The sequence below is a fragment of the Neovison vison genome, chromosome 8 (assembly GCF_020171115.1).
Source record: "Neovison vison isolate M4711 chromosome 8, ASM_NN_V1, whole genome shotgun sequence".
Taxonomy (NCBI): domain Eukaryota; kingdom Metazoa; phylum Chordata; class Mammalia; order Carnivora; family Mustelidae; genus Neogale; species Neogale vison.
The window spans coordinates 43,132,437-43,141,097 of record NC_058098.1 but is presented as its reverse complement, the minus strand read 5'-3'; the positions used below and the strand labels follow the sequence as shown (position 1 = coordinate 43,141,097).

The following is an 8,661-nucleotide window of genomic DNA, read 5'->3' as shown; positions in this document are numbered from 1 at the left end:
GAGAAGTCGATGGCTATGATTTCTTTCCAGGGCCATTTTGCATTATTTGTCAAAAATAAAAATGCATCTACCCCTTGACCCATCAGTTCTTTCTTGACTAATGGTTTACTCCACAAATATACCTGAGGGCAAAATCCACTGAATTTTTCATAGCATTAGATTGGAAACAGTTGAAATGGCCTTTTAATAGACTGCAGGCCAACCAGAGAATTTTAGAAGGAGGGTTGACAAACTTTCCCTTAAAGGGCCAGATAGCATTATAAGCTTTTTGGGCCAAAAGGCAGAATAGAGGTTATTATGCAGGTATCATTTTAAAACTATTCTCAGCTCAGGTATGAAAACACATGGGTTTGGTCTCTGGCCTAGAATATCCGCGCAAAGAAAAGCTATCCAAGGTATGATGAGATATGTCTAAATATCGATTATGTGGGAAAGTCCCAATGCATACATTTTAAAAAGCAAGGGATGGGGGCTGTTTCCATTGTTGGCTTTTCCCTGCAGGAGCTGTGTTTTGAAGACAATGTCTGGAAGCTGCTACTTTATAGTTGCTGGCACCACGGTAATCCAGTTTTTGAAATGGAATTTTTGCCAGCTGGAAAAGCAGAATTCAAAGATGATCATAGGTCATCTGAACCCGTTCATAGCTCATACTGCTCTTGTAGATGAGTATGTGGCTGTCTAACAACACGGACTTGAATCCTGTCGACAAGTTCAATGCGTGGTCTGTATCAGAGTTTGTTTCTGCAGGTCATATGAGATTTATTATGCTTTGGCATAATAAATTTATTAGATTATTATTATTAAGTAGATTTATTATGCTTATAGATTGTTATTATTATTAAATAGATTTCTTTATTATTAAATAGATTTATTATGCTTAGCCAAGAAGAAGGAATAAAGAACTTCCTTATGGATGTCTATGATTTTTACATAAAGTTTGCAATGAATCCATTTTATAAACCAAATTCTCCTATCTGACCAAGAGCATTTGACAGGAAAGTTCAGTTTCTTGGGAAGAAACACCTTTTAAGTTGAATGCAGAAAAATTTGGAAATAACGTCACTACAGTGAGGTCTTCTCAGGAACATATACATCATGAGTAACTTGATTAGACAGCATGGAAAGTTTCGCCTGTAGTCTTAATTTATCTAAACCTAATGATATTCCTTATATGTTTCAAAATGGAACATTCAGTTTCTTACGCTTGTCAACAGATCAATAGTTACTGGTGAACCATGTTATTTATAAACTCTTGATAACCTTGAAAATATCTTTATTCTAAAAATTAAGAATGAACTTTTGACTTTACTCCTTCAGAGAGCTTGATCTTAATGTCACAATGTAGAACCAAAGGTCATTGTCATGATTTGGGTAGAGAGATTTAAAACTAAACGTTTGCTTCTGCAGTAGGGAATGAAGCTGATAGCACATTCATGGGTTTCTATACATCTAGAGATGTTATAAAACCATAGAGGAGGTAAACATAGCACTCCCCAAAAAGCTGAAGTGAACAGCTTTTGCAGTCCCAAAAGCCACATGCCTGCCTCTGACAAAGACTGGGAATGGTGATTCTTCTATAAATCGAGAATCCTGGGTCTATGTTTGTAAAATGGGAGGCTGGGTCCGATGTGACGGATTATCCTCTTATACTGCCTTTCTCTCTGACAGTAAACTAAAGATTACGTGAACGTGTTGATAGTTATGGATACTAGTACCAAGTTGTGATTCTAGAATTGTAAACAAAAGTTTATATTCCCTTAAAGTTTGATTTTTAGCTTTTAGGCTGTACACAAGGGTGTGGGGAGTCTCCTGTAACAGGTGGGATCTTACTGTGAACTAGTAAATGTCCATTTAAAAACAAGTACTATAATCAGATATTTTCTGTGCTGTGAGCACGGAACTTTATTTCATCTTAAATAACTTCGGCAAGTAGTTCTAAGATGGGTCTCATCCCTTGGTGTGAAGTGGCTACCATCATTTCTTACCCCTTCTCTTGATTTCTTAGGTAAAGATGTTTGTCAGGAAAAAAAAAAAACAGCAAGGGATGGAGCAAGATACCAAATCAACATGCAAATATCAGTTGCATTTTTGTACATGAAAATGAATAATCTGAAAAGGAAATGAAGAGAATAGTTCCATTTACAGTACCATCAAAAAAATGAAATACTTAAGAATTAATTTAACCAAGGAGGTAAAAGACATCCACAGTGAAAAATACAGAATATTTCTAAAGGAAATTAAAGAAGATGTAAATAAATGGAAAGACATTCTGTTTTCATAGATGGCAAGACTTAATTATTATTAAGGTGTTAAAATTACCCAGGGTGATAGAGTCAGTGTAAGCCCCTTCAAAATTCTTATGGCATTTTTTCAGAAATAGAAAAATCCACCCTAAAATCTCAAGGGGTCCCAAATAGCTAAAAAAATCTGGGGAAGAAAAAAAAAAAAGCATTGAAGTTGGAGGGCTCACTCTTCATGATTTCAAAACTCACTACAAAGCCATGCTAATCCAAACTGTGTGGATCAAGACAAAAATAGAGACCAATGGAATAAAATACAAAGCCCACAAATAAACCCTCATGTATAGAGTCCAATGATTGTTGACCACGGTGCCAAGAACATTTAATAGGGAAAGGACAGTCTTTTTTTTTTTTTTTTTAAATTAACATATAATGTATTATTTGTTTCGGGGGTACCGGTCTGTGATTCATCAGTCTTGCACCATTCACAGCGCTCACCATAGCACACACCCTCCCCAGTTCCATCCCCCAGCCACCCTCTCCACCCCTCTCCTCCCCTCCAGCAACACTCAGTTTGGTTCCTGAGGATAAGAGTCTCTTATGGCTTGTCTCCCTCTCTGGTTTCATCTTGTTTCATTTTTCCCTCCCTTCCCCTCTAATCCTCTGTCTTGTTTCTCAAATTCCTCGTATCAGTGAGATCATATGAGAATTTTCTCTCTCTGATTGGCTTATTTTGCTCAGCATAATACCCTCTAGTTCCGTCCTTATAGTCCTTATCGTTGCAAATGGCAAGATTTTTGGTTTTTGATGGCTGCATTTTATATATATATATATATATATAATATATATACTACATATAATATACACAATATATACACAATGTATATTATATATACATACTATATATATTATATATACTTTATATATATAATATATAGATATATCTATATACCACATCTTCTTTATCCTTTCATCTGTTGATGGACATCTAGGCTCCTTCTATAGTTTGTCTATTGTGTACATCGCTGCTATAAACATTGGGGTGCACATGCCCTTTTAGATCATTACATTTGTATCTTCAGGGTAAATACCAAGTAGTGCAATTGCTGGGTCATAGGATAGGTCTATTTTCAACTTTTTAAAAAAAGATCTATTTAGTTATTTAACAGAGAAAAAGAGAGCACAATCAGGGGCAGAGGGAGAGGGAGAAGTAGACTCCCCACTGAGCAGGAAGCCTGATGTGGGACTCCATCTCAGGACCCTGAGATCATGACCTGAGCCAAAGGCAGACCCTTAACTGACTGAGCACTCAGGCTCCCTATTTTCAACTTTTTGAGGAACCTCCATATTGTTTTCCAGAGTGGCTGCACCAGCTTGCATTCCCACCAACAGTGTAGGAGGGTTCCCCTTTCTCCACATCCCCACAAACACCTGCCATTTCCTGACTTGTTAATTTTAGCCGTTCTGACTTGTGTGAGATGTATCTCACTGTGGTTTTGATTTGTATTTCCCTGATGCCAAATGATGTTGAGCACTTTTTCATGTGTTTGTTGGCCATCTGGATGTCTTCTTTGCAGAAATGTCTGTTCATGTCTTCTGCCCATTTCTTGATTGGATTATTTGTCTTTTGGGTGTTGAGTTTGATAAGCTCTTTATAGAGTTTGGATACTAACCCTTTATCTGATATGTCATTTGTGAGTATCTTCTCCCATTCTGTCAGTTGTCTTTTGATTTTGTTGACTGTTTCCTTTGCTGTGCAAAAGCTTTATTTCTCGATGAAGTCCCAATAGTTCATTATTGCCCTTGCTTCCCTTGCCTTTGGTCATGCTTCTAGGAAGAAGTTGCTGTGGCTGAGGTCAAAGAGGTTGTTGCCTGTGTTCTCCTCAAGGGGTTTTTTTTTTTAAAGATTTTATTTATTTATCAGAGGGGGGGGGGAGAGAGCGAGCACAGGCAGACAGAATGGCAGGCAAAGGCAGAGGGAGAAGCAGGCTCCCTGCTGAGCAAGGAGCCCGATGTGGGACTCGATCCCAGGATGCTGGGATCATGACCTGAACCGAAGTCAGCTGCTTAACCAACTGAGCCACCCAGGCGTCCCTCTCCCCAAGGATTTTGATGGATTCCTTTTTCACATTGAGGTCTTTCATCCATTTTGAGTCTATTTTTGTGTGTGGTATAAGGAAATGGTCCAGTTTCATTCTTCTGCATGTGGCTGTCCAATTTTCCCAACACTATTTGTTGAAGAGACTGTTTTTTTTTTCCTATTGGATATTCTTTCCTGATTTGTCAAAGATTAGTTGACCATAGAGTTGAGGGTCCATTTCTGGGTTCTCTATTCTGTTCCATTGATCTATGTGTCTGTTTTTGTGCCAGTACCATACTGTCTTGATGAGGACAGTTTTGTAATAGAGCTTGAAGTCTGGAATTGGATGCCACCAGCTTTGGTTTTCTTTTTCAGCATTCCTCTGGCTATTCAGGGTCTTTTCTGGTTCCATACAAATTTTAGGATTATTTATTCCACGTCTTTGAAAAAAGTTGATGGTATTTTGATAGGGATTGCATTAAACGTGTAGATTGCTTTAGGTAGCATGGACATTTTCACAATATTTGTTCTTCCAATCCATGAGCATGGAACATTTTTCCATTTCTTTTTGTCTTCCTCAATTTCTTTCATGAGTACTTTATAGTTTTCTGAGTACAGATTCTTTTCCTCTTTGGTTAAATTTATTCCTAGGTATCTTATGGTTTTGGGTGCAGTTGTAAATGGTATTGACTCCTTAATTTCTCTTCCTTCTGTGTTCTTGTTGATATATAGAAATGCAACATATTTCTGTGCATTGATTTTATATCCTGACACAACTGAATTCCTGTATGAGTTCTAGCAGTTTTGGGTTGGAGTCTTTTGGGTTTTCCACATAAAGTATCATATCATCTGCAAAGAGTGAGAGTTTGACTTTTTCTTTGCGAATTCAGTGCCTTTAATTTGTTGTTGTTGTTGTTGTTGTTGGGATTGCTGAAGCTAGGACTTCTAATACTATGTTGAATAGCAGTGGTGATAATGGACATCCTTGCCATGTTTCCGACCTTAGGGAAAAAGCTCTGTTTTTCTCCATTGAGAATGATATTCACTGTGGGTTTTTCATACATGGCTTTGATGATATTGAGGTATATGCCCTCTATCCCTACACTGTGAATAGTTTTGATCAAGAAAGGATGCTATACTTTGTCACATGCTTTTTCAGCATCTATTGAGAGTATCATATGTTTCTCTTTTTTTTAAGATTTTATATATTTGTTTGACAGAGAGATAGAGAGAGAGCACAAGTAGGCAGAGCGGATTGCAGAGGGAGAAGTAGGCTCTCTAATGAGCAGGGAGCCTAATGTGGGGCTTCATCCCAGGACTCTGGGATCATGATCTGAGCCGAGGACAACCATTTAACTGACTGAGGCACCCAGGCACCCTGAGAGTATCATATGGTTCTTGTATTTTTTTTTATTAATGAAGCACATTGATTGACTTGTAGATGTCAACCCCCTTTTTAAGATTATTTTATTATTTATCTATTTAGAGAAAGAGAGAGAGTGTGCAAATTGGGGGAGGGACAGAGGGAGAGGGAGAATCTCCATCAGACTCCATGTCAAGCCAAGTCTGACCTGAGCCAAAATCAAGAGTCAGACACTTAATCAACTGAGCCATCCAGGCTCCCTGGGAAAGGACAGTCATTTCAACAAATAATGCAGAGAAAACATTTCTCTGAGGAAGATATACAAATAGCCAATAAGTGCATGAAGCAATGCTCAGTATCACTAATTAAGGAAATGCAAATCGAAATGATAATGAGATACCACCTTACAACTATAAAGATGGCTACTATTAAAAAAAAACACAGAAATTCACAAGTGTTGGCAAGGATGTGAAGAAATCGCACACTTGCCACTGTTGGGAAACTCAAACGGTGCAGCTCCTGTGGAAAGCCCTATGACCATTCCTCAGAAACTCACAAATAAAATTCCTGTGTGATCCTGCAACTACATTTCTGGGTACACACCCGCAGGGACTGGAAGCAGGGCTTTGAGGAGATACTTGGACACCTGTGTTCACAGCAGCATAATTCCCAATAGTCAACAATGTCGAAGCAAACCAGTGTTCACTGACAGACAAATGAGTACACAAGACGTAGTGTATGCATACAGTGGAATATTATTCAGCCTGGCAATAAAGGCTATTCTGGATGTTCTTTTTTTTTTTTTTAAGATTTTATTTATTTATTTGACAGAAAGAGAGCTCACAAGTAGGTAGAGGGGCAGGCAGAGAGAGAGAGGGAAGTAGATTCCTTGCTAAGTGGAGAGACTGATGTAGGGCTTAATCCCAAGACCCTGAGATAATGACCTGAGCTGAAGGTGGAGTCTTAACCCACTGAGCCAGCCAAACACCCCCGTTCTGGATGTTCTGATGCCCACTACAATATAGACGAACCCTGAGGACATTATGCTAAGTGAAGTGAGACAGACTCAAAGGGACAAATAGTATACAATTTCATTTATATGACGTACCTGGAATAGTTAAATTCGTAGAGACAGAAAGTAGCATGGTGGTTGCCAGGGACTGGGCAGAGGAGGGTGTAGGGGGTTATTGTTTAATGGGGACAGAGTTTAGTTTGGGATGGTGAGAGAGCTGTGAACATTGATAGTGGTTGTGGTTGGACAACAATATGAATGTATTTAATGCTATTGAATTGTATACTTAATGGTTAAAATGGTAGATTATGTAATATGTATATTTTATCAGAATAATAAAAAGGATGTTTTTGATTTTTTAATTTTTAACTTTTGTTTTGTTTTGTTTTTGTTTTTGTTTTGTTTTGTTTTTAAAGATTTTATTTATTTATTTGACAGACAGAGATCACAAGTAGGCAGAGAGGCAGGCAGAGAGAGAGGAAGGGAAGCAGGCTCCCTGCCCAGCAGAGAGCCCGACGTGGGGCTCGATCCGATGACCCCAGGATCATGACCTGAGCCGAAGGCAGAGGTTTTAATCTGCTGAGCCACCCAGAAGCCCCTAATTTTTAACTTTTTAAAAGATTTTATTTATTTATTTGAGAGAGAGAGGCATAAGGTGGAGAGGGGAAGAGGGAGAAACAGACTCACTGCTGATCAGGAAACCCTATAATTCGGGGTTTGATCCCAGGACCCTGAAATCCCGACCTGAGCAAAAGGCAGATAGATGCTCGACTGACTTAGCCACCCAGGCACCCAGAAGGATATTTTTAAAAGTTTTTAAAAATCAAAGGATATACTAGTAAGCTTCCATTTGTGTAAATTAATATACATGTATGTTTATTTTGTGTATATGTACATACATATATATTTGTATGTGTATAGGAAATTTCTGAAGGATACATGAGAAGTGATAGTTGGATGACAGAGAGCCTTACTTTTTCAATAAAAACAAGAAATTTAGAAAAGAATATTTACCATAAAACAGTAAATAATTTTCAATAGTTATTGATCATCAAAATCTCTTTTGCCATAATAAACTTGTATTTCTCCATCTGCTTTCCCCAACAGTCACCATACACATCACAACTACTATTAAAGCTTACATTCGCCCAATGAGCATCTTTGTATAATTAGAAAAAGGCTTCCATTCCTTTGTGTGGATATAGCCCCAAGACATGCAGCTTGAGGGACAGAGAAGAGATGGATTTCAGCCCTACTAGCTCTTCAACTGTGTGCCTTTTTTGCAGTGCACAGCATGCACAACTATTCATGATGGCCCTGGCTAGCATAATTTTTTCCTTACTTGACCAGTGTTATTCTTCACAGATTAAGAAAGAACATACAGCACCTGTTTTTTGTTTTTATTTTTTTTAAGATTTTATTTATTTCTTTGACAGAGAAAGAAACAGTGAGAGAGAGAAGAAAGCAGGGGGAGTAGGAGAGAAAGAAGCTGGCTTCCTGCCAAGCAGGGAGCCCAACACGGAGCTTGATCCCAGGACCCCAGATCATGACCTGAGCCAAAGGCAGACGGACTCTAAATTAGACTGAGCCCCCCAGGCACCCCAGCACCTGTTGTTAAAAATACAATTTTCTTTAAAATACATGGTTCTGTTCTTTTTTAAAAACAGACTGCTTATTTATCTATTTATTTATTTACTTACTTACTTATTTTTGAAAGAGAGAGAGAGAGAGAGAGAATGCAAGTGTAGATGAAGGGACAGGGGGTGAGGGAGAGAGGGAATCCCAAGCAGGCTCCACACCCAGCATGGAGATCAACACAGGGCTTAATCTTATGACCCAGAGATCATGACCTGAGCCAAAATCAAGAGCTGGTTGCTTAACCGACTGAGCCACCCAGGTGCCCCAATACATGTGTCTTTAAAGCACACAAAAAATAGAAGTAGGGATGCTGGCTGGCCCCGTTGGT

General features: G+C 38.5%; 1 pseudogene; it reads left to right on the top strand.

Annotated features, from left to right (window-relative positions):
* Positions 1-454: 454 nt before the first annotated feature.
* Positions 455-1,035, top strand: LOC122915640 (annotated as a pseudogene).
* The last annotated feature ends 7,626 nt before the right edge of the window (positions 1,036-8,661 follow it).